The sequence below is a fragment of the Lissotriton helveticus genome, chromosome 5_1, assembly GCF_964261635.1.
Source record: "Lissotriton helveticus chromosome 5_1, aLisHel1.1, whole genome shotgun sequence".
Classification (NCBI taxonomy): domain Eukaryota; kingdom Metazoa; phylum Chordata; class Amphibia; order Caudata; family Salamandridae; genus Lissotriton; species Lissotriton helveticus.
In genome coordinates, this window is record NC_136065.1 from 1153056938 (window position 1) to 1153083334 (window position 26397).

Here is a 26397-nt window from a genome sequence, read left to right on the forward strand (position 1 = left end):
TTCAATGTTTATTTTAAATTAGTTTAGGAATGCACACAAGATTTAGATGAGGGTCACCATATTTCTAACTTGAAACCTGAATTAGAAACTTTAGAGACAACTAGTGTATTGGGAACCTTAGACAAAGGAGCTTCTGCTATAAGCAATTGTTTTGCAATTATAGTAAGGGGAATTCTTATGGGTTATACTAAAACCTACGCTGCCTCCTCTCCTCTCCTGCCTCGTCACTTCTCCTGCCTCGTCACTTCTCCTGCCCCATCACTTCTCCTGCCAGTCACCTCTCCTGCCCAGTTACCTCTCCTGCCCAGTCACCCTTCCCTTTCCTGTTGCCTCTCCTGCCCAGTCACTGCTCCTGGCCCGTCACCTCCCCTGCCCCATCATCTCTCCTGCCCCGTCATCTCTCCTCTCCTGCCCCTCTCCTCTCCTGCCCGATCACCTCTCCTGCCCGGTCACCTCTCCTGCCCAGTCACCTCTCCTGCCCAGTCACCTCTCTTTCCTGTTGCCTCTCCTGCCCCGTCACTGCTCCTGGCCCGTCACTTTTCCTGCCTCGTCACATTTCCTACCCTGTCACTTTTCCTGCCCCGTCACCGCTCCTGCCCATTTACTGCTCCTGCCCGTTCACTGCTCCTGTCTGGTCAGCACTCCTGTCCGATCACCACTCCAGCCCCATCACTTCTCCTGTCCCATCACTTCTCCTGCCCCGTTCACTGTTCTTATCCGTTCACTGCCCCTATCCGTTCACTGCTCCTGCCAGTTACCGCTCCTGCCCATGCCTAATCACCGTTCCTGCCCCTTCACTTTCCTGCCCCATCACTTCTCCTGCCCCGTCACCTCTCCTTTCCTGTCACTTCTCCTGTCCCGTCACTGCTCCTGCCCCATCACTTCTCCTGCCCGTCACTTCTCTGCCCCTGTCACTTCTCCTGCCCGGTCACCTCTCCTGCCCTAGTACCTCTCCTTTCCTGTCCTCCTCTTTCCAGTCACTGATCCTGCCCAGTTCACTCTGTAGTGTGTACAACATTGACAAATTACACAAGGTGTCAAGTTCCCCACAGTCCTCTGTTTGGGGAAAGCTCCTCTGTAGTCACCAACTCCATCTCATTGGCACTTGATATGCTAAAGGCAGAGGGCCGGCGCATTGTCATTCGAAAGGGGATAATCTTCCTCAATCGGCATGACAATGGGCCTGCCCTTGGTCTGTGCGAGCTCAGGGAGGGGCTGCTGCAGCCTCTGGAGTTCAACAGAGAAGTGCGAGCAGCCCCTGGAAGCAGAATGAATAAGTAGGACTATTCTTGCCGTCCCAGGATGCCTTTTTGAAAGTAAGTAGTAGGGGAACGGACTGAAATAATTTGTAGAAGTAGGGGCACGCCGTGCCCTTCCGTCCCCGCCCACTTCTACCACTGCCTAAAAACATATACTAGATGGTGCCATGTTTCGCAATATTTATATTTTCTTCATAAAAGGTTGTGCCTGAGTCTAATTGAAAAAAACTGTTGTCCAGATCTGCTTCCGTCCGAAACATATCCAGTGCTTGAGACTATTTTTGAATAAAAGTGTAACTAGAGTTGTAGGCCATGCTTTCTTTAAGGGTAATGCGGCTTTGACAAACTCGGCAACGTGTAAGCGGGAAGATAGACCAGTTCAGATCGGATATCGAAGTATTGAGGGAATAGAAACACTTTGGCAGCATCTCAGCTTATCCACAGTAACATACTGTAAAGGAAAGCGCCCCCAGGCGCAGTTTCTTGACCACACAGACTGGCCCCTGATGAAGGTACCATTGTGTACCGAAATGCATTGGGCAGAATAAGAATACTGTGTTGTTAAACTACAATGAAATGTATATTGTATATGAATAATCAAAAGAAAAAGTGAATAATATGATGCATTTGTTGATATGGTGAATTAATCAGTATTGAGTAAAAAATGCATAGCAAAGCACAACAAACAGAATCATATATTAAAATAATGAACTGTTTTCTGGTATAGTGTTCAATAGAATGTTTTTGTAAAAACCTTGAAAGTGTATAACTCTGAGTGAACAGTGCGCGTCTAGATGGGTTTGTAAACCTGTCATAACTCATATTCACACACAAGGAGTGACTACCCTTATTAGCCGCAGCACCGGTGGTTTAATTTGTAAAGCAAGACAATCAACGGAGTGCTCCTCACACACACCCATATCCTTCTTTAAGGGTAAAGCAGGTTTGAACAACAATCTGTTTGCAGGTATTAGAGTGTGATATTGACCAAAATGCAGATTTATAGAATTAGGAGAGGAGTGGGCCTAATGGCTCGGGCGGTCGACGTGGAATCTCGGGAACTGTGTTCGAGTCTGGGTAATGACGCTGAACATCCTGTGATTCTGGGCAAATCACTTAATCTCCCCGTGCCTAACAAAACTGAATGTGTCCTGATGTAATGTAACTGGTGCTACGTAAAGCGCTCTGATACCCGATACGAGTCAAGTTCGCCATATAAAACTCTGTATAAAAAAATTGTTTTTTTGAGTACTTGTTGTGTTGTACTGTGGCCTTCTGTTCACGTAATGAAGGAAGATCTAGTGTGCAGATGCAATGACATCATCTTCCCAGGGTCTAACTGGACCTTCTAAAATAATCTCACTCCTTAATTAAATCTTAACTCAAACTTTGCATCGAGGGTAATAGTAATAACCTCCTGGGCAAATGACAGTATATGAGCTGTTATTCCCAACAAACAGTGTATATGTGACACTGAGAGGCAAATGTGTTGTTCTTGTTCTAGCTCGGCCATACAAGTTAAGGACAACTAGGGTGGAGGTGGCCGCGCGAGGGTCACCATATCACTACAGGAATGCTCCTCGTTAAAATTGATGTGAGGCTGATTTTTGACTATTCATAGATGTGCTACTTACTTACAAGCCTTACTCCACCAAAGCACCAGAGTGACGTCTAACCTATCAATCTGTGCTGTTGAAAATCATTTTGAGCTGAAATGTGCACTGCTGAGCTTTTAATACAACATCATCTTCCGTTCACAGCTGGCGCACAGGGCTTTAGCAGGTTGCATGTGACACATATTCAGATATGTGTGAACATGGAAAAGCTTAGCGAGGCAGACTGTTGGTCGACTTATCTTGGCATCTGTTCATTGGTAGCTCTGAGGTAGGAGGGTCACACGCTAAATAATCATAACTCAATCGACCACTGAAATGAACCGTACCAGGAATTTTAGGTAAAGTGTATAATGCTTAGTGGGTTTGTCAGGTTGTGCACTGTACATTTAAACTGCACACCACAGTAACCTTAGATTCGCAAATGGTGCATGGACCTGAGTTGCATCATTGTATACATCTGGCTGGGGCTTGAAAACGTAACTTATATCAGAAACACCTTAGATAAATTCATTAGCATAGTTGTATGGCAGCACATTTCTAGCTAGCTTTTAATGAAATTCCTCTAATGAGATGGCTGTCTGAGTGAGCGAAATTGCTGTGCTCCACCACCTGTCAAACAGTCTCATTCCAGGTTTAGCTTTTTATGCTGGAGGAAGGAGGTTGAGTTGGAAATCTAATGTCTGATCATCATACATTCCCTGCTAAATTAAAGAAAGCTCCCAGATTTAACAATGAGGAAAGGCAAACTTCTGTCTCTGCTTGACCCCCTTAAAGCTTGAGAAGAAAGAGCCCAGTACTGCATGAGCAGAAACAAGCCCAGAGAAATTATTTTGGAGAGAACTAAAATCCTTTTCTTTTCCCAGGTGATGTAGAGTGCTGTGGCAGATAATAAGCTGGTTCTCTGAATCAGTTAGTGTAAAAAATGCAACAGATGTGATGTGACAAACTTCACTACTGGAGTAATAGTTGCGCCTGGCTGAATAGTAGAGGAAATTCAGGGCATACTAACAAGGAAATTTTGCAGCACCACGATCTGCAATTTCCAAAACGCAAGGATGTGCCATATTTACAACAATACGGTGCACCCCTGTGTTTTCCCTAGCACTTGTGCTAAAAATAGCTTCCTAGCGCCAATGCAGACACCCATGCGCCACAGTGCAACCGTGCAGGGAATGATTGTTTATGTGCAGGGAGGTATCCCTTCCTGCGAACAAACAATCAATAATGGAGCTTTATTACTTCTATGTGTGCTGCATTATGCAGCACACATAGAAGTAGTACATCACTATTATTTATTGATTGTTTATGTGCAGAAGGAACAGCTTCTTGCATATAAACAATCATTAATGGCTGAATGCAGCACACAAAGAAAAAGCAAACACAAGGAGAAATAAAAGTATTTCTCCTTATTGACCATTCTAACACCTGCTATTTCAGGGCGTTCATTTTTGGCGCTGCCTCAGAAGTACACCTCCTTGTAAATCTGGGGCAGCATCAACAGGCAATAGGTGTGGTGGTGGAATGCCCCCAGCAAAACCCACTGCATGCCCATATTTACAAAGCGGAATTAGGCCACAAAAAGTGGCTTAACGCCACTTTGTAATTATGGTGCAGGCCATTGCACCATCGGAACATCACAAAAAGTGATCTTCTGCTGGCACAATCCCCTTATAAATATGCATCTCTATTTCCAATATGATTGAGGCCTAAAGATGATTCTTGCACAGAAGGCTGAGTATTCCTCAAACAATATTCCTTGAAGAATATGATAGATGGAGAGTGTAGAAGTAATGGTCACTCTAATGAGTGTGAAGATAACTAAATCAGTGGATTAATATCAACAAATCAATCCAGTAGTGATGCAGAGGTAATTGTCCTAGTACTGAGCCTGTGAACCTGGAGAAAGAGCCAGACATTTGAGGCAGGAACCCTAGAGGGGAACGTGAAAAAGTAAAATAGCCAGGAGTGATTCTGGATCCTGGGGATACTGATGCTCTTGTACATTCACTCACATACCCATACAACCACTCACATACCCATTTACAGACCCATACCAGTACTCACACGCCCACTCCATCCTCCATAGAGCCACTCACACACCCACTCAAGCACTCTTACAGCCACCCACATAACCATTTACTCACCCATACAGCCACTCACAAACCCACTCACTCACCCATACAACATCTCAACACAGCCACTCACTCACCCACACAAGCACTCACACACTCACTCAGACACCCACTTACATTCCCATTCATACATCCATAAAAGCACTCACACATCCGCTCACTCACCCACACAGCCATTGATGCTGACACTCTCTCAAATACAGCAACTCACATACCAACTCCCTTAACCAAACACCCACTCAAACAACCACTCACTCACCCATTCAGCCACTTACACATTCACTCACTCACCAATATAGCCAGTCACACAGCAACTCACTTACCCACACAGCTAATCACACATCCCCTTATACACCTGTACAGCCAATCCCACACCCATACATATAAGGATACATACAGTCCTACAGCCACTCACATAATATATGTTAAAAGTAGTATCACTCACTAGTAGTGCTCCTAGTATACTAATTTAACTTTTGTAGTAGATTAGTATATATGTTTAACAATCATAAACTCTTAGAAAATACTTACACTCACTAGATGATGTTATTAATGTTATCATCGGTGATGTCATTTGAGATGTCATGTGAAAAAAAACAAATTACCTCTGACACCATAAATCAAAAATCCAAATTTCTTCCAAAAGATTTTTTTAATTATCCTTGGGTTATATTCATTTATATTGTCTTACTCATTTTCATTTGTTTTACAAAACCTTCAATCCTGTCACGAGACAAGCTAGAACGTGGCCCACTTGCCTTCTCTTTTTATATATATACACATCAAAGACGGAAAAACATTTTTCAGAAAAAATTGTGCTCACAATTATATACAGTGCAATCAAGGAAACTTAAACAGACAGTGAATTTTTCAATGAAGGATATATATCGCAAACACACTGTTGCCTGACAGTGAATCTACAGTACATATAACATCCTAAAGGTTACATCAGGCAAAAGGTAGTCCTACTCAATTCTGTCGCAGTGGATTAAAGTAGAGACAGGTTGTTGCTTTCCCGTCCTCAACCTAAAATACTTTTTAAGCCAGGGGAGAGGTCAAAGATGGTGTTCAGAACTCAAGTGAATCTCCCAACATTTTTCTACCCTATTTCATGGGTTCTATTTTGTCCATTTTCGGGACCTAGCTTAAGCTTGGTTCTGTATGGAGCTTCTCTACGGATAGAACAAACACGTTTTATCCTTCTGAATGGCACGTCTTTACAGGAAAGTCTTCATCAGGATGGTAGATTTTCAAAAGAGAACTTGTGTACCATATATGCACCTTGGGGACTCAAAAGGTTGAATTCTTTTGTCTTTGTTCACCTCAAAATGACATGGGCTTAGCACGTGAGCTCCTGGGGTGCAGTGAATCCTTCAAGCAGCCGCCAACCTTCACTTTTTGCAGTAAACGGTGCGGTGCTCCGAAACTGGCGTCGGGGTACAGCCGAATGCTGTGCGTCTTCATTCGTCTCCAGTTCAAAGATTTGATTTCTCTGCTCGTTTGTTTAACTCCTTTGAGATGTCATCAGTGATGTCATCAGTAATGTCACTGACCGTGTCATGAGTGATGTAATATGTGAGTTCATAAGAAGTGCATTGCGAGGCGTAAGTTATAATTTGCTTAGGTAAATATAACTGCTGAATTTCTATGGTTTTGGACGGGTGAAATTTAAGCCTAATTATAACGTCCATGTAAGCTTCGTTTTTTCAGTGAATACGAAGAGTGTACTATGTGACATATTTGGTATTGACAAGAGTCACAATGTTCGATAGACTAAGCAGTCAATCTTTTTTAAATTTGACCATAGGTTGTTAGTTTGATGACATTATGTGAAGTAAAGAGGGTTTTCGAAGATGGTATTTATGGACAGTGTGTTAGTTGTCCACTATACATCATAACCAACAAGCTGTCTAGGCACATAAATGCAATAACCAAACTAGAACCTCAAGAGGAAAAATAGTTGACCAGCCTATCCTACATCTGCATGCCCTCACCTCTGTTCTGTATTCCACCCTGGGTATCTGGAAGCCGGAGTAGATCAGTGTTGTGATCTATATGTAAGCTGCATTGTATGGTGAAGTTGTGCAACTCACAACAGGCTACTGCAAACTTGCACATTGGGAGTACACCAGCACTCCCATATGGTCATGACATCTGAATCACAACTTGATGATGCTAAAAGTGCATTCAATATTGGCTTGTGTACGTATGTGTGTTCCATTTTACCTTCCCTGAGATACTGTTATTGGACGTCAGAAGGATGTTAGTAGAGAGGGAGAGACCGTAAACCCAGTATCACCTGAAAAACAGGAATGTACATTTTTAACAAACAGGCCTCTAATCTAATTGTACTACATCACACCTACCTACATGCATTGTGCGTCAGGGTAATGTCTGTTTGCTATGTTGTAGTGACAATTGATTTGGTTTGAAATGCCAGCCCCACATACAAATGTAGGCCAGTGTGAATTATTGTTTCTTGCCAACAGCCCATATCACCAAAATCTCTTGTAACCAAATAATGTGTAAGAGATGACTGTTGGAAAACGTAGCTGTTGTGTTTGCTTTCAGAAAAGGCAGCATAGACATTAGTGAAGCAGCCTTTGGCATCTCAGACAACCAGCCCATTGATGGAGTGCCAGTGGTGTCTGTTGCAGAAGAGGTGTGCTGTGCGGTTAGGAGGCTGTAAGCCTCACATGGGTGTATTAAATGGCACCTAGCAAACAGGGATAGTAGGCAACAGCAAAAAAATGCCCTTGCCACCCTTTGCCTTTCTGTCAGCAACTGAGGCATGCCTTTTGTTAATGCATCACAGTACCTGATACAAACATTAAGACAGGCTTGCCTGTGAGATGTTAACATTGTCAGAGGTGTCCCTCTAGAAAGATCTAGCTGCCCTGAAATGGAGGGCATCAAATACTTTGATATAGATTGAGATTGCCTGGAATCGGGTGTAGCTGAATCCAGATCCTCCTACCAGACACCAAACATATCCAGAATCAAATGAGGTGAAACGCGCTATGTGGCAATGAAAGTTTCCATGTTCCTGCCTAAAGATGTTGGTCCTTTGCTTGTAAACCCTCTCTTTTCTCCTCCTTAAATAATTCCTTTCAAAACGAAGTTCAAGACATTCACTGACTTAGTGAAGGAAGAAAAAGATGTTTGGTGTTAATTTCTTTCTCATGTTGTCAGCCTGGCTGTCACTGGTCGTTGAAGATTGAGTTTCAGCTAGAGATGGGGGGTTCAGTTGAGAACAATCATTCATTTATTTAACAGGTGTGTTGCACGTGTTGTAATGCTTCTTATGTCCATCTGCAGCATTTAGTTGTAAGGGAAATCACATAAATTTAGAAACAGAAATTTCCCCAGGTTTAATCATTAAGCAGCTTTTTAAATGTGGAGTCCCTCTATGTTAAATTCCAGGGAATAGCAAAAAGTTTAATGTTATTAAGGTAAAATACTAAAAATATTTTAATGTTAAATATATTGTAATTTAATTAAATGTACATATTTATTTTCAATTTAAAGCCAAAGAAACTTAAATTAAAATGTAATATTTATATGGGGAGACACTCGTAGAGCGATTTGGAAACCGAGAACGTGAAGGAAGAACCACGCTCCCAAGCAAACAGCGGGGCCAAGAGCTGCCCTACCGACACGCCCCTGCCCCACAGATGCATATTCCCTCTCGTGTCTCCCGCTTTGCTTAGCGGTCTGAGCAAGTGTCTAGGATTCTTCAGTTATCAACGATGCATGCCCCATGGAACATGGAGAAGAGTTCTGGGATAAAATGGAAAACATCTTTGTCAAGACTTGTCGTTCTTTGTACGATAGACTTAATGCCATTGAGAGCAGACTGTTATGCCTAGAACGACTGTATCCAGCTGCTATGGGGGATGGAGTGGTTTCTCGACCAATTGTCACCAATGACACTATTGAGAGGCCGCCGGGGTGTGACAATGTTTCCTGTAATATTCCTGTCCCGCCTGTAAATAATTTAGCTGACCTGACATTGCAAAGTATCCCGGTACGGGGTAATGTGGCTCAACCTAGGGAGACCACTGCAGGCCACACATAGGGGTATAGATCTAATGAGCGGGAGAGGGGTAGAGAGGCACCAAATATCCAAGTTCAATCTAATAGGAGTGTTAAACAGGATCTCCCAGCTATAGAAATAAAAAGCCTGAACTTCCTGAGTCCGCCCCATATGTAATAGTCCTTGCTGGGGTTCCAGCTTTGGACAAGAAAAAAGGGAGTACTATGGTGACCTCAAGATCAAATGCATTCACTGGCTCAACTCCAATAGGCCATTACCCCTGCACGCACCAAGTGACATTCTTTTTGCACGTCGTGTAGAATAGGTAGGGACACGGGCGAAAAATATTGAGGGGGACTGTGTAGTCATTAATTTCAGGGATAGAAGGGTGGTGGACCATATCTCTAACTGGGCCCCTGGCCACCCTGGGACGCAAATTCAATCTTTGCCTCTGACCTACTTCTATCCCACTGCCATCAGGGTCAGAGGGTTGCAGTCTTGGGGCGGTCATGATATTCTGGGTTCTAGGTTACATAATACCCAAGTTGCCTGGATGGGAAATAATAATAATGCCCCCAGAAGTGACTTGCTCGCTATGAGCAGCAGATATATTGTTCTAGCCCAGATAGATTGACGCCTTACCATTGGCCTAGCCCAATTCCCTCTGGATGATGCGGAGGGCCTATGTGCTGCCCACATAAGCCCTGACATTTGTGTACGGCCCAATAATGTACCCAGTCCCCAGTGGGGTCGGACAGCTAGAATGGATTTAGGGTGTGCAGGTGGGGCAAAAAGGACTCGTAATCTTAGGATGGGTGTAGACAGTCGAACTCCCTATTTAGAAACCCAGGTGGTCGATAGTGATACAGCTACCCCAGAGGTTGTGGGCAGGACCGAAGAGGGCGAGGTAGAGGAGATAGGGCAAATTCCCACTGGAAATATTACGGAGGATCTGTCTGCTCTGGGGGATTACCCAAACTTAGCAGAATCCGAAATCGGGGTGGGGGTGCCTAAGGAATCTATTAAAATTCTCTCCTGGAATGTGGCCGGGATTAAAAACAAATTGTTGTGCCCAGACTGGGGAGCATTTGTGGAGAAAAGTGATGTCTGCCTATTTCAGGCGACCTGGGTGTTGGCAGACACACAAAGGAGTGGGTATTCTATCTTTAGTGTATTGGCAACCACGAAGGGTAGGGGCAGACCCTCTGGGGGACTTACCATTTGGGTAGGTACACACCTGGGGGCCCAGGCAGTCCAGATCCCCACTGAGTCGCTAGATGTGCAGTGTTTCCTCCTCATACTCTCAGAAAATAGACAAACTGCCCTAATAAATATCTACTCTTGACCAACTCTGAGTGGGAAGGAGTCCGGAACTTTTTACCAACTCAGGCAGTTCATTCTAACTCTGGACCCAGCAGTTACCCTAATAGTGGGTGGTGACTTTAATTGTCAGTTCAAGCCACTCACTGATCCAACTCAAGATGGCCCCGATGATGAGGACCAGCACTGGTACATCCCGGAACCGCAGATCCCGGTGGTTAGAGCTTGGACCCCCCTGGTGTTACAAATCAACTCTTTCACCCTTTTGTCCTCTCTTAGAGCTTGCAATGGGAGGACAAATTCAGATAGACCGGGTCGAATGACATTTAATAGGGAAGGCCAAAACTCTATCCTTGATTACATCTTGGTGGAACCTAGAATTTGGGGCATGGTTTTAGATTTCAAAATTTATCCTAGGAAAGACAAAATGGGCATGCCCCCAACCCCCCAAAAAATCCCACAGTCTTTCTTCTTCCCCAAGGAGGCAGATGAAGACAATAGCCCCTGATCTGCCTCCCGGGGCAGAAAGATCACTAGGCACCAGGGATTGTTTTTTTTTCATACGTAGGGATGAGGGCTATCCAAATTGTGTATGCCAATGCCCCCATCCCCCCTTCCAAAAAAATGCCAAAGCCTTTTTGCCTCATAGCCCCCGATCTCACCAGGGATCTTTTAAATGTAAATAGGGGTGGAGGCTGACCAAAATGGGCATGCCAATACCCCCAACCCAAATGAAATTCCAGTCTTTCTGCCCCCCCAGGAGGCAGATGGGGCAATAGCCCCAGATCTGCCCTCCAGGGGCCAGAAAGCCCACTAGGCACCAGGGATATGTTTATGGGCATGTCAGTGAGAAGCCCCATAGGCAAGGTTCGGTCCTTTTTTTTAAGCACACATTTTGGCTGTTTCAGGTATATTTTTAGTCTTATCTGCACCCAAGTGGGGGCAGAAAAGCACTAGAAACCAGGGAGAGTTTGCATGTAGGTAGACTGGAGTTTGGCTGATGGTCTGTGTGGACCTGCACTTGGCTAATGGCATGGGTGGACTCATGCTTGATGACGGAGTCTGTAGATTGGTTCTTGCCTGTTGATGTGCATGGAGTGGCGGTTGGCTGGCGGTGTATGTGGACTGCTGCTTGGCTGGCTGTGTGCATGGATGGTGCTTGGTTGAAGGACAAACTGGCCATAGTGGGCACCGGGCATTTCCTCGGTGGGCCTGAGGGGTGGGGGCTGGTTTTCTGACTGTGGGTGCCAGTTTTGTCACTGGGGGATGGTTTTGCAGCAGTGCTGCAATGTCGACCCCCAGTAACAAAAGTGGTAGCAGTGCTTTTTACTAGCATGCCCCTCCCCTCCCAGGGCCAGGCAGGCAGCAATCTGCCAGGGCTTATTGCTGTTCCCAGTCCACCCTGCTTTTATGGTGGTGTGCGGGTATGGTGCTTGGCTGGCAGAGTGCATGGGTGGTGCTTGGCTGGTGGTGTGTATGGATAGTAACTGGCTGACTGTGTGTGTGGATGGCACTTAGCTTGCTGTGTGCATGGATGGTGCTTGGCTGGTGGTGTGCGTGGAAGGTGGTGTGCATGTACTGACTCTAGGCAGGTGGTGTGGTTTGCATGGTATATAGTCCAAAATATAGAATGGACAAAATATAAAATGGACAGAATATAGACATCAAAAATATCGTTTTTAAGGTAAGTAATGTAATATTGATTTTAAAAATATAGAAAGTCAAAATATCGAAGTCCATAATATAGGTTATTAAAAATATCGAATCTTTAATAATATCGAATTTTTTAAAGTATTTTGTATGTTAGTATATGTGTGAAAAGTGTGAACCTCTTTCCCTTCCGTGGCTGGGTCTGTGTTTGTCCCCCTCTCGCCGCCGCTTTCACCATCCTCGCGGCCGCCGAGCAAAGGGGGGCATTGAAGGAGGACGGGCGACTACATTTCCCGCCTGCCCTAGCGGCGGGAATCCCGGCCTCAGAGCGCGCCAGGCGGCGCTGAAAAGAGGCGTCACCCCCGCGTCGCGGGAGCGCCCGGGGCTAAGCCCGGGCAAAGGGCGGGCCCTCTACGGCCCTCAGAGGCCTGAAGAGACCGGGCTGGGCCAGACCCCTTGACAGATTTCCATCATATGAGTGAGTAGTTTATCCTCATACACTAACAGTACTGTACAGATCCCATTGCATCATGGCGGCAATTGCTACAAGTCCTGTCACATCTGGTCCTGATAAAATTGGGGTTGTACCAAACTGAACATTGGACAATTAATTTCTTAAAACTGTGTCTGAGGGATCCAAGGATCAATTTTTAGATGAGCGACGGATAGACCGCCGTCGCTCAATTGAACGCATCAAGAATAGGACTCTTTCAGAGCCCATCCCTGTTGTTACCCCAGACAGCGAGCACAACACTATCATCTTGGAGGACACGTCACCAGCTTCCAGTGTGCCCGCATTACTGAGGGAATGTTTAGCACCTGCCACTAGCCCTACGCCTACTCAACCAGAAACCCCAATTGGCATACATGACTCTCCCAGCGTACTTAACATGTCAAAAGTTATGAGTTCACCTACAGCTAGGCCGGGGAAAGTAGTCAGAGGCAAAAGTCTGATGCCCTGCAACATAAAATCCATGGTCCCCCACCAACAAAGAAGAGACGAACAAGGATGGACCCTACCAAGCCAAAATTGCGTCACTCCGAGTTTGGGAAAAAGTCCATTATTATTACTAATGGGGCAACGGGAGTAATAGCTGCCAAAGACCCATTAAGAACAGCATTAGTTCCCTCTACATCTGTACTACCATCTACCGATCACGCTGCGGAGCTCGATATCGACCACACTATAACGGTTGAAGGGTCACAACTAGACTCCCCCAAAACTCTCTTGGACAGCATCGAACTCATTGTGAGGAGCTACACGATGGCTATAGCCGAAAGGTTAAAAGGAGTAGAATTAAGGTTGGGGAAAATAGAGGAGGATTTGACAACATATGGGAACTCTATCAGGCTAACCGGGCCAGCAATAGTACCAAAACCTCCCAAAGCCCCCACCACGGCCCATATCTCTTCAACAGATGTAGTGGCAGCAACCCCCTCAACCTCAGTTACACATAACAACTTGAAACCAGCTACTTCGGTTGGTACCAATCGCTTGCCTATAAGAGCACTATCAGCAAGTAATAACTTTTCTACTCCTAATCCAAAACAACTAAAAATGACAATGGCCAGACCATCTACAATACCAAGCAGTACTTCAGACGTTATACCTAATATACAAGCAAGGGAAACAAGCATCCCTCCAAGTAGACCTATAAGATCGGTTGAGAACAAACTAAGCAACATGAGAGTGGGCCAGGGAGAAAGACCACCCATCGAACTCCCGCCAGAAGCAGTACCATTTGTAGTGGTACTTACCGGTGTTCCTGAACTTTCAAGTAGTAAACGGGAAGGTTTTTTCCAACTAAAAAATAAAATAATGCATTGGTTGTCAATATATAGACCCAAAGTAAGCCACATAAATGGCGAAATAGTTCATGTCCGACGCATGTCATGGTTGGGTGGAAGACCTAAGGACATAGGGGGAGATATTGTAGTCATAAACTTCAGGGATAAAAAAGCTGTACAATACATTTTGAACTGGCCTTATGGCAATGAAAATAACTGTATTGTACCACGCCCTTTGACATACTTTTATCCAAGGTCTACAGTATTCCCTCACCAATATGTAACCAACAAAGCCCATTCTGTTAACCATTTTTCTAATATCGAAATTGCTAGGAATCCCGCCTACATGTACCAACCAGCCCCAATTCCTGTGTTACCGGGATGGAGTACCATACCCCCTAGTAACAACTCAGGGGAATACAGCAAAATGGCTCATTTGATGCCATTTACACCCTTAGAGTTATCAAACAGGTTTGACGTATTCAGTGGTTTGGAGGAGTGCGATTGAAGATTAAAGATCAGGGAGGATGTTGAGGGGGTTGTAAATACAATGTGTACTGAAGGGACTAAGGAGGAAGAAGGGTCTAGACCTCCAAAAATAGATTACCGTACTAACGTAACTGGAAACAAGGCTATCACCAGTGTGTCCCTAAACATACCTTTAGTGCCTTTAGTGCCTTCTGAGATAATTGAGGGACCTCTCCCTTTTTCAATCGTCTCATGGAATATAGCAGGGGTGCGTGCTAAAATATGTGATCCAGACTGGAATACTTACATGAATACTTTTGATATCTGTGTTTTGCAAGAAACTTGGGCCACCGTTCAGATGCACAGGGCTGGTTATAAATCTTACCAGGTAGAGGCTGTCCCTTCGCCTAGAGGCCGTTCTTCTGGAGGTCTTTTAATATGGATCAGTGTATCTATCAAAATTGGCATAAAGGTACTTAATATTGATTCACCAGATATCCTTGGTCTGGAAATAACCACAGTGGACAATAGGGTGATCCATCTTCTTAATGTCTATAATAGCCCTTATCCTTCCAATAAGGAGTCACCATGTATTGGAAACCCCGACAGATTTCTTGCGGTTTGCTGGAGGCTGGTTTCGGCTGCTTAGTGACCTGCGACCCCTGACGAAGGGTCCTATGGTTTTGTGACCCGAAATGCATTGGGTTTTGAAGAAGATTGAGAGATGAATTTATGTTGAAATAACAGACGTGAAAAATTATGAACTCATGAAAGAAGAAAATAAAAACTTTTAATTCATATAAGCTTTGATTATGATCTTGGAAGATTGAAAAATAAATTGTGAAGGAACTTCATTGCTCCATGTAATAACGTGTGCGCGCTTTGTGAGGACTTGTTTCTCACTCTACATACTGAACGATATAGCAGCCTACATGGAGAATTGCGACAACGATTCGCCCCGATTGGGGGGGGAACGAGTAGCTTCCCTCCTCTTTGCGGACGATACGATTCTCATTTCCCAAACACCTCGGGGCCTCCAGACCTTATTAGATAGGTTCCAGCAATACTGCACCTTAAAGGGACTAGAAATTAATATTAAAAAACCAAATACATGGCACTAAACCCGCACAAAAGTTTTTAAAAAAACATAATGTTAAACGGCCATAAATTAGATTATGAACATAGTTTTACTTATTTGGAGGTCCTGCTAGATTCATCAATGGGATGGAGCCCACAGTTGGAAAAATCAAAACTGATGTTTAAACAGAACTGTCTTTCGATATTACAAAGATACAATAAAAGTGTGAACAAGGCAGTTACCCCAGCACTAGAGATTTTTAGATATAAGGCTCAATCAGCCGCCCTGTATGGGGCAGAAATATGGGGTCCAGTTTGTAGCAAGACTTTTGAAGTACTGGAGAATAAGTTTATCAGGGGACTATTAAAAATCCCTATTAACACTCCACTGGTACCCTTATTTCTTGACTTAAACTTCAGACATACTGACCATCATGCAATGTTGAGACCATTATTGCTTTGGGTCAGATTATGGACAACCCCAGAACTGATTGATTATAAACATGGCTTGAAAGAAGTTTTGGAGCTAGATAGTGGCAGCAAAATTTTCTGGCTTAAACATGTTAAAGCTTGGTTAACTAAGCTTGGATTATCTCATTTTTGGAATGAGCCAGAAACTTTGAATTCTGCCTCCAAGAAAATAACTAAACTGTCTTTCTGGTCCTATGTGAGCTATGACTCGGTGTATATAAGAAGCCATGGTCCTCTAACTGAAAAATATTTAATGGCAAAAAGTGAGGCTCTTTTGAATCATTTCTCGATGAGATCCAGCCACCTTTGGCCAAAACATTGTACTTAAAATTTAGATATGGGACTCTGAGGACAAAGACTACTGAGAAAGGCTGGGGGAAGACAAGCAATGATCACTGCACTTTGTGTACCAATAACCAAAGGGAGGATGTTTTTCACATACTGTTTTTTTGCCCCAGTTATGGTAACGCAAGGAAAAAATGGATAGCTCCCTTGTGTTACAATATTGGCTGCACCTCCCATAAGGAAGCTGGCAGAATCCTAAGTACGGACACTAGTCAAGTAATTGTGTTCGGAATTAGCAAATTTTTATTGGCTGGAAACTTTATAAGACAGAAAGTACCTCTTTCTTTTTAAAACAAAAAAATCGTCTATCACATGGACTCGTTTAAAATATGAACTATGTTTACCCAAGTTGTGTGATTTTAAGCTCTCTTGCCTTGGCTGTTATAAATTTAATTTAATGCCCTTTTAAAAAAATATGTGAATTTAAATTTTAAATATTTATTCTAATTTCTGTACCCATAACAGTGTGTCCTAAACATGATGAAATGTAGATTTGCTAATAAGGTGATTCATTATGATGAAATGTAATATTGATTAATGATTTTTGATGTGTAATTTGTATTTTATTGACTATCTTTTATGTTGTTAAACAACGAAATAAAGATTAAAGAAAGAAAGTATTTTTTTTGTAATGTATTTTAAGTAATTACTTTTATGTTATTTAATATTTGCGTAATTTAATTCTGTAGCGGGTTGTGGGTTTATAGGGGAATAGGGTGGGTAGTAATTTAATTATAATGAATTAAATATGTTAATTTATTTATTGGTCTTCTTTTGAATAAATTGTTAATTCATTTTTAATTGGTAATTAATTAATTCTTAATTGATAATTAATTTTTATTAATTGATAATTATGATAATAATAATTTATTTTCTGTAGCGGGTTGTGGGTTTATAGGGGAATAGGGTGGGAAGTAATTTAATTATAATTAATTAAATATGTAAATGTATTTATTGGTATTTTTTGTATAAATTGTTAATTAATTTTTAATTGGTAATTAATTAATTTCTAATTGATAAATAATTTTTATTAATTGTAAATTATGTGAATACTATTAATGTATTTTCCGTAGCGGGTTGTGGGTTTATAGGGGAATAGGGTGGGAAGTAATGTATTAATAATTCATTAAATATGTTAATTTATTTATTGGTATTTATTTTTAATAAATTGTTAATTAATTTTTAATTGGTAATTATTTAATTCTAAATTGGTAATTAATTTTATTAATTGATTAATTGATAATTATGTGAATTATATTAATTTATTTTCACTAGAGTGGGAATAGTAATTTTTACCCTTATGCTATCCAACGCGTTCCCTACTGTTGCACTCTCTGGAGTGGGAATAGCAATTTTTACCCCTACGCTATCCAATGCATTCTCTACTGTTGCACTCTCTGGAGTAAGAATAGTAATTTTTAACGCTATCCAACGCTTTCCCTACTGTTGTACTCCCTGGAGTAGGAATAGTAATTTGTACTCCTACGCTATCCACCGATTTCCCTACTGTTGCACTCTCTGGAGTGGGAATAGTAATTTTTACCCCTACGCTATTCAACGCTTTCCCTACTGTTGCACTCTCTGGAGTGGGAATAGGAATTTTTACCCCTATGCTATCCAACGCCTTCCCTACTGTTGCACTCTCTGGAGTGGGAATAGTCATTTTTACCCCTATGCTATCCAACGCTTTCCCTACTGTTGCACTCTCATGGAGTGGGAATAGTCATTTTTACCTCTACGCTATCCAGCGCTTTCCTTACTGTTGCACTCTCTGGAGTGGGAATAGTAATTTTTACCCCTATGCTATCCAACGCTTTCACTACTGTTGCACTCTCTGGAGTGGGAATAGTAATTTTTACCCCTATGCTATCCAACTCTTTCCCTACTGTTGCACTCTCATGGAGTGGGAATAGTATTTTTTACCTCTACGCTATCCAACGCTTTCCTTACTGTTGCACTCTCTGGAGTGGGAATAGTAATTTTTACCCCTACGCTATCCAACGCTTTCCCTACTGTTGCACTCTCTGGAGTGGGAATAATAAGTTTTACCCCTACGCTATCCAACGCTTTCCCTACTGTTGCACTATCTGGAGTGGGACTAGTAATTTTTACCCCTATGCTATCCAACGCTATCCCTACTGGTGCACTTCCAGGAGTGGGAATAGTAATTTTTACAGTCCCGCTATCCTATGGTAATAATATTGTGTATTCTTTATTAATATTATGTTAAGATATATATGTTTTAACATATATGATTGTATGTTTTTTTGTTATAAGTTAAATTAATTATTTAATAATTTTAAGGTAATTTAAGCATTTTTAAGTATATTTAGCTATTTATTTTTAATATTTTTTTAATTTTACATTATATTTAAGAAATTCGATATTTTTACAAAGTACATATTTTTAAACGATATTTTGGATTCGATATTTTGGTACTTACCTGTTTGTAGATAGGATTTCGATATTTTGTCTGTCGATATTTTGTCATCGATATTTTGGGTAGTCTATATTTTGTCCCTCGACATTTAGTCAGTGATCCGGTTTGCATGGATCCCCCAGCGTTTTCTCTCCCAGAATCCCCAGCAAACCTCAAATGTACTTACAAAGTCACATTTTCCTCACATTTCTGTGTGGATAAGCTATAGGATCACCGCACAGGCAATCATTTCCTACCACCCAGCATCCCCCTTGGTCTCCCAAGAAAAATGATACCTCACTTGTATGGGTGCCCAAAGTAGCGTCAGCCATGTGTGGGTGCCCTTTTGGACCCACTTTGGTTCCCCCTCAATCTCTACACGTTTTTGAACTTTACATGTCAAAGGCACTTGGCCCATTCACATAAGTAAGTTATCATTTTTAATGAGAGACTGAGGGGATTGCTGAGTGGTAGGAAATTTGTGCTGTGCTATGATCCCACAGCTTCCCCACACAGATATTAGAGGAAATTGTGACTTTTTAGCTTCCTTTGAGGTTTGCAGGAGATTCCTGGAAGGAAAATGTGGAGGGATCAATGCAAACCACATCTCCCTGCACTCCCATGGGTGCCTAGTTTTCAGAAAAGTCTGTTTTATTTCCACCAGGTCTCCCGATAAAAATGGTATCTCACTTGTGTGGTTAGGCATAGTGCCCACAGCAGGAAATGGCCCAAAATATGCTGTAAAGCCTTCAAAATTATCGATCGCAAAAATACCTGGCTTTCTGAGGGAGTCACCTACCTTTTTGGTCCCAAAGCTCAGCAGCCATCTAAGGAAACCTACCAAGCCCAGACATTTCTGAAAACTAGATACCTGGGGGAGTCTAGGGAAGTATGGCTTTCATGGATCCCCCAACATTTTCCTACCCAGAATTCCTTGCAAACCTCAAATTTAGCTGAGACAAAATAGCATTTTCCTCACAGTTCTATGATGGAAAATTCTGGAATCTGCGTTGATCCACAAACCTCCAGCCACTAAGCATTCCCCAAAGTCTCCAGATAAAAATGGTACCTCACTTGAGTAGGTGAGCTAACTGTCCGCTGCAGGGAGGGGCCCAAAACCTATTGTGGAGACATCAAAATTACCTATCACAAAACAACCTGGTTTTGCAAGGGGGGGCCCCTGGGTTTTTGGCCCCGGGCTCGGTGGCCATCTAGGGAAACCTACCAAACCAAGACATTTCTGAGAACTATACACCTGGCGGAGTCCAGGGAGGTATGGCTTGTGTGGATCTCCTAAGGTTTCCTACCCAGAATCCCCTGAATACCTCAAATTTAGCAGAGAAAATCACATTTTTCTCACATTTCTGGGATGGAAAGTTCTGCTACACACAATAGGGAGATTAGGTGTCCCTAGATGGGCCATCACTGACAGGATGGGAGGGAGAATCTGGGCTCAGCCCAAATACACTTGAATAGGCTGCATCTTGCCTCCACACAAAGGGCTGCATACGAACTGTAGTTATTCTGAACCCAGGGCCATGAAGGCAGAGCAACTTTGCACTTCAAAGGCATGCCTCTAGAAGTTTCACCTCACTTCAAAGGCACAACTGGGTATCAGTATTGGACCTCAGACACCACCCCTTCAGTACACATCTTGTCCTGTGGATACTCTGCCAGGAGAAGGACTACTGTGCAGCGTAAAGAACTGACACACTGCTGCTCTGAAGGACTGCTGCCTTGCTAGGCTGACTGTTGCTTGCTGCCCTCTTGCCTGAGTGAGAAGGAATGGATCTTCGTCTCTTGAATCCAGAACACCAGCGTAACTTCAAGGGCTAGCTGGCTGGCCTCCTGCTCTGAAGCGTCAGGGACACAACAGGCTTCCAACAACCTTGCATCTGTACCTGGACTCTGGCATCTATGAATCAGGTGGGCTTCAGGTGCTGACTAGCCTCTGTGGATCCAGCGGTACAGATGCATCTCCTCTGCTGTGTGGCGTAACCCAAGCAGAACCGATTCATCACCGCTGCTGAGTGGATTGGACACATTGCAAAGACCCGCATGGCCGCCGCAGCCCACAATCTCTTCAATTCTGCCAACACACAACACATCCTTGGTGCAGGCTTTCGCGTCCTTCACTAAAGGTAGGCTCGATGATGATGCTGAACTCTGCACTGCAGCCTCGAAGCTCTTTGGAACCGACGCATTGTTCCAACTACAAGATGCATCCTCTATGCCATACTTCGCATCAGAAGCCCTCATTGACCGGATCCTTGATGACAATGCAACACCTTGCATCGCAGCCTTGCCACACCTCAGAACCGATGCATTGCTTCGACTGTATGACTCATCTCTATGCAGATTCCTGCAGTGCTCCACAAACCATGATTTAAGGTACTCTTTGCAGTGGGCTTCCCTGGTTCCCATCTGGCTGATGCTTCATCGCAGTCAGCCGGAACTTGTGACTTTGCCATGGTCTGAATCGTTCAGATATCCACAGTTATTTTCACTAAAATCTTTAAAATTGCATGTCCCCAGTTCTACTGAATGGGTGTTTGTCATTTTCATCCTGTTTTACTTATTAAAAACTGCTCTATTTTTCTAACCTGGTGTGGGATTCTTTTTTGTGGTCCTTTCACTTTATCAGTGTTAGTGTGGCACAAATACTTTACACATTGCCTCTAAGTTAATCCTAACTGTTCTTTGCCAAACTACCAGAGGGTTGAGCACAGGTTCATCTAGGGTTGGCTTGTGCCTCACAAATCACAGAACTATCCACCTGCTTACAAAAATACCTACACGGCGGGAACTTAACCGAAACAAGCAGAGACAATCTCGCCATGATATCCAAGCACGCGTGACCCATTGACTACTCCAAACACCGTAATTTGACCATGTATTATCACAATGCAGTATTTTATTCTAATTCTTAAAATGTTTTTAACCATGGATTATGAATTTTATAGTGTAACCTTTTGCAATGCTTTTAATTAACTATGCCAATAAACTTACTTACTTACTTACACGGGTGGCGATTAACTGAGAAGGAGCATAGATGGTTCTCTCACCTGCATCCACTCATGGCTTATAGTCTTGGATTTCTCAGGGGTTAGTGGCACAAAGTCTCTCCAAGTCTTATTGGAATGTGGATGCACTGAAGTGCCGATATGGAGGGGGCACTGTGGATTTCTTTTGAGACTGGCCCTACTGTGTTCCCTTTAGAAATCAGCACCTTGGAGTCTGGCTGTCACAGTTACCATACAAAAAGGTTGATCACTTGTAAGGCTACAGATTTTGAGTAGAGGGTAATCTGCTATGAAGAACCTGTGGGGCACTGCTAAAGAGTTAAAGTGACCCAGTTGAGGACATCACCAGGTCAAAGTAAGACAGCAGACACATACACCCTACAACGAAGCTGCTGATTTTCAGATTTGCAAGAAAAGGAAGCTGCTGTATTGGAGTGGCAGGTGTAATTTAGACTTTCATAGACCACTCTACTATTTCAAGCTGAGTTTAGAGGGTTCTTTCACATGGCCAGCCCCAGACACCAGCTCCAGTGGTTAAGAGCTTTCCTCATCCAATAATCCTTTTGGGATTTCTTCAGTTCCTCGCAGCCTCTGGTACCACTGGTTCATCCTATTGAAAATATGCAGCTTTGCTCTATGGGTTTTGGGCCTTCACAGAGTGCTTCAAGCCGTCGCGGCCGCTGCAGGTAAGAACGGTGTGGCCAGCTGGTGGGGATTTCGAGAGACAGCCATGAAGGAAGATTCATATTTTTATTCAATTTTCCCTTGTGGTCATCTCTCGAAATTCCCCCAGCCGACCCTACCGCCCCACCACTCTTACTTGCGCTTAGCGCTTTTTTATTTATCGCCGTCCATCGCTGGATTATATTGCCCTGTTAGCGAGTTATTTACAACGCGTTTCCCCAGGGCGATATAATTACCAGCGATAGCGGGGAAATTGCCGTTTTGCAGGGAACATCACTGGTTTTCCAGCGATGTTCCCTGCAAAATGTCGATAACCTTGCTGATACGACCCATAGGCTCGTATCAGCACAATCCACCCCCATATTAGGTATGCCTAAGTCTGCATTTTAGCAGACGTTGGTTTTGGGCGAAAACAGCAGTTTTCCCCCAAAACTAACGTCTGCTAAAATGTGTTGGCAGCCTTGTAAATATTGCGATGTGCACATCAGCGATATTTACAAGGTTGTACTCCCAGTGACGCCAACTTTGCATCTCATTAGACAAGCAAAGGGAGGCGTTGGGTAAAAGGGTGCTAACATGCGCTAATGCATGTTAGCACCCTATTGTTAATAGGGCGATAGTTTTATCTCCGCTTTTTTGGCTTTAAAAGCCAAAAAAAGGAGATACAGCCCCTTTAAATATGCCCCTAAGAGAGTTGCTTAGAATTGCTGTACTTCAATCAACTTAATTGAACCTCTTTATAAAATGGTCTAACATCCCACAAACTAACAAAATAAAAGCTGAGAATATTTTTTGTCTCACTTTCTCTTTTTTTTAAAACTAATCTTTTGTGACTCCAACTTAAATATTGTCTTTCTATTTTTAAAAGCACTCAAGTTAAGACCTTCATGGTAAGGAAGTGCCTGGAACAAAACCGTTTACCACCATATTTTGAAAGCAGATTTATGGAGGTGAGAATGTACGACAGATATATTTGTGCAGTTTTGTTTTGCATTTTGTTGTGATGGTAATGTGTTTATTTTCCGTGCTATTGTGTTTACTGTTGAATTATTGTGCTGTAGTTGTATTGAATTCTGTTTTGACAGTTATATTATGTTGTAATGTGTCCTATGTTCTGGTTGTGCTGGTGTCTTATTTTAAGTTTTGTTATTGAGTTGTGTTATGTTCTACAACCGATGTGAAGATATTAAAACACCTTCTTACATTTTCCAGCAAAAGAAGCACATTCCTTTAAAGTTCCAATAACAAACAAACATTTACCAGTTTCAAAGTTGATAAAGCACCATCTTCAACTATTTTAGGCGCCAGTCAATTGTGGCAGAGGAAGTCTTAAATTAGCAGCTTCAGTGCACACTTTATGTCATACCGCTCATTACGCCCCTACGGAGTCCACTACTTTAATTTATACCATTAAATTAGCATGACTCGTGTTTAGATGTTGACTGAAGTGAGTCCGATATATTTGTATTCGTTTTACCCAGCAGAAAATACTTTCGAAAATATTGATAACAATATTTAAAACATCACAAATTACACACCGAATTTATATGCTCGCAAAGGGACAAGCCACTCTATAAAAAGTACATTTTCTAAGATCACAAAAGATCTAGAAAAATGGGAAAGTGTGGGTCTTATCGCCTCACAGACAAAAAATTAAAAATAAATATTACAGCCCGAATTATTTAAAGCGGAAACCGTATGATCTTCAAAAGCACCCTCCAAATTGCCAGTCCTCTCCCTCTTTCTATTAAAATGTATATTCTGCAAGAGGCCAGGGACGGTGTCGCTGTTTGTTTTAAGAAAAGTAAGGGGCTTTTTTCTACACACCGAATTCTGCAATCAGAGATTGAAGTCAGTTTGAAAGAAATCATCTGAGACAGCGAAGAAATGAAGCTGCCTAGGACTGCCGAGGCCTCGGGGCTTGTCGATGGAATGCAAGATACACAGTGTCCAGGAGAATTGTGTTTCCACTTTGATAAAGATACCGGGGTGTGTGTTTTACCAGGATGGAGTTTCAATCAGATTAGCTGTCTCTAAAAAGAACTCTAACACAGGTTAAGCTGACATGCACATATTGTTTCTGTTCTCTTCTTTTTAAACTAGCTTTACCGCACTGAAAGAAGTAAAATAACAAGGAGTGATTAGCATTGTTAGTTGGAGGTTGCCCACAAAGACATCAGTTTGTCAGTATTCACAAACATTTTTCTGACCCTCTTGCAATCTAGTAATTGTTCGAATTTTTGCCACACAAAGGTCTGCAGTTTATACCCAGGGTGGAATGGGAAGCAGAACACCCCAACATCTTTTGGTAGTGATGTGGAAGGGGTTTATCCACTGGGAAAATGTTTTCGTCGTGGTGCAGTACCATATCATTTACAGACAGCTCATTTTCCACTAAATTTGCTAAGACAAACAGGGGGATATTCACAAGGAAGTGGCGGAGAGAGGCGTTAGCCTTCTTGGCTTAACGCCTCTCTCCGCCACTTGGGAAAGCAAGGCTGCACCATAGTCACAAGGATATGGTGCAGCCATGCATTTCTCCCTGCGATGGCGCTAAGTTTCACAAATTAGCGCTAACACAGGCACCATTGCACCAGACTGCAAGACTGTTTGCTTGCAGGGAGGTTTGTTTATGTACAGGAAGGTTCCCCTTGGAAAAAAAAAAACGAGGAGAAATAAAGCATTTGTCCTTGTTTCGCCAATTTAAGACTATGGTTTTACTGGCCTTAATTTTTGCGCTGCCTCCTATTTAACATTGCCCTTGCAGCATCAACATCCATGGGTGTTGCGGTGGAACGCCCACCACAACACCCACTGCATGCGCCTTTCAGGTTAAAACACAATGTGAAAGGGAGCCCTATTCACAAGGCAGCGTTAAGCCACATTAAGTGGCTTAACACTGCCTTGTGAATAAGGGGAGGCCCCTATTGCCACTACAAGGCGATAGGGGCTTGTGAATATACCCCACAATTTTTTTTTATTGATAAAAAGCACAACATTATTAATGTGTGGAACTTGGGTTTAAGGGACTGTTATGAGGATCTGTATAATGCACTTTTCACCCAAGGAGGTATCCAGGTGCTAGAGCAGATGCTTAGGCTAATTGGAGCTCCTAGTTGCACAGCCTGGCGTCCAGTTTCTTGTGGAGATGTGGACGTCCTGATATGATAGGGAAGGCTATTCCAGGTTTTGCCAACGGTTTCTGTTTTGCTTCTGCAGATTTGTAACACTTGTGCGAGAGAGAGTGTGGCTGAGGGCAGTTCATGGTTGGATGATGGAAGTTAAGGTGGTGGTGGTTGAGGTAGGCAGGTCTGGTATTGTGGAGGGCTTTGAAAGTGTGGATTAGTAGTCAGAACCGGCAGCACGTTTAGATGGATAGCCAGTGTAGCTCTCTGAGGTGGGGGAGTGGAGTGTGCGCTAGGTGGTATGTCAAGGATGACTATGGCAGCAGCGTTCTGGGTAGTCTGAAGTCTTTATATGAGTTGGATCAAGATGCCATTGCAGAGTACAAAATAAGTATGTCTTGATTTATTTTAATCCTATTAAAATGGTTGTTGCCATCACACTTCAGATATAACAAAAAATGGTGCTTCATTTGTGCTTTCCGAACTGCTGATATAGTCTGAAACAATTGCACAGTTCATTTACAGGTATTTACATTTTGTTATGTCTCAGAAAAAATTACATCTACTGTACCCCTGTAAGATTGCCACATAGTTCACTTTACAAAATGATCTCACTTTGCATTTGGAAAGAGTACACATTCGTCTCCTCGTTAAAAGAACAAACAGCCATTTGCCAGAGGGTATTTCCTGACGTTTAACCAGGAAACACCTCTTGCTCATATAGGTCAGACAGAAGAACATGACATGCTCCATTGTCTGCCTAAGGGTGCAACTGGCCAGGCACCGCCAGGCCTCAGCCCTTGAGGTTTTTGCCCACTTAATGGTAGATGAGTGGAAAGGTAGGGCCCCATACCGGATTAGCAGGTATAGGTGCACAGCTAGAGGTGGCTCTATCTCCACCAGGAAATCCTCCCATGTATAAGAATCCTTGACTGAAAGGAAGCAACTGCCAGGAAACCTTGTTTTGCCTGGGTGTGTAGTAGG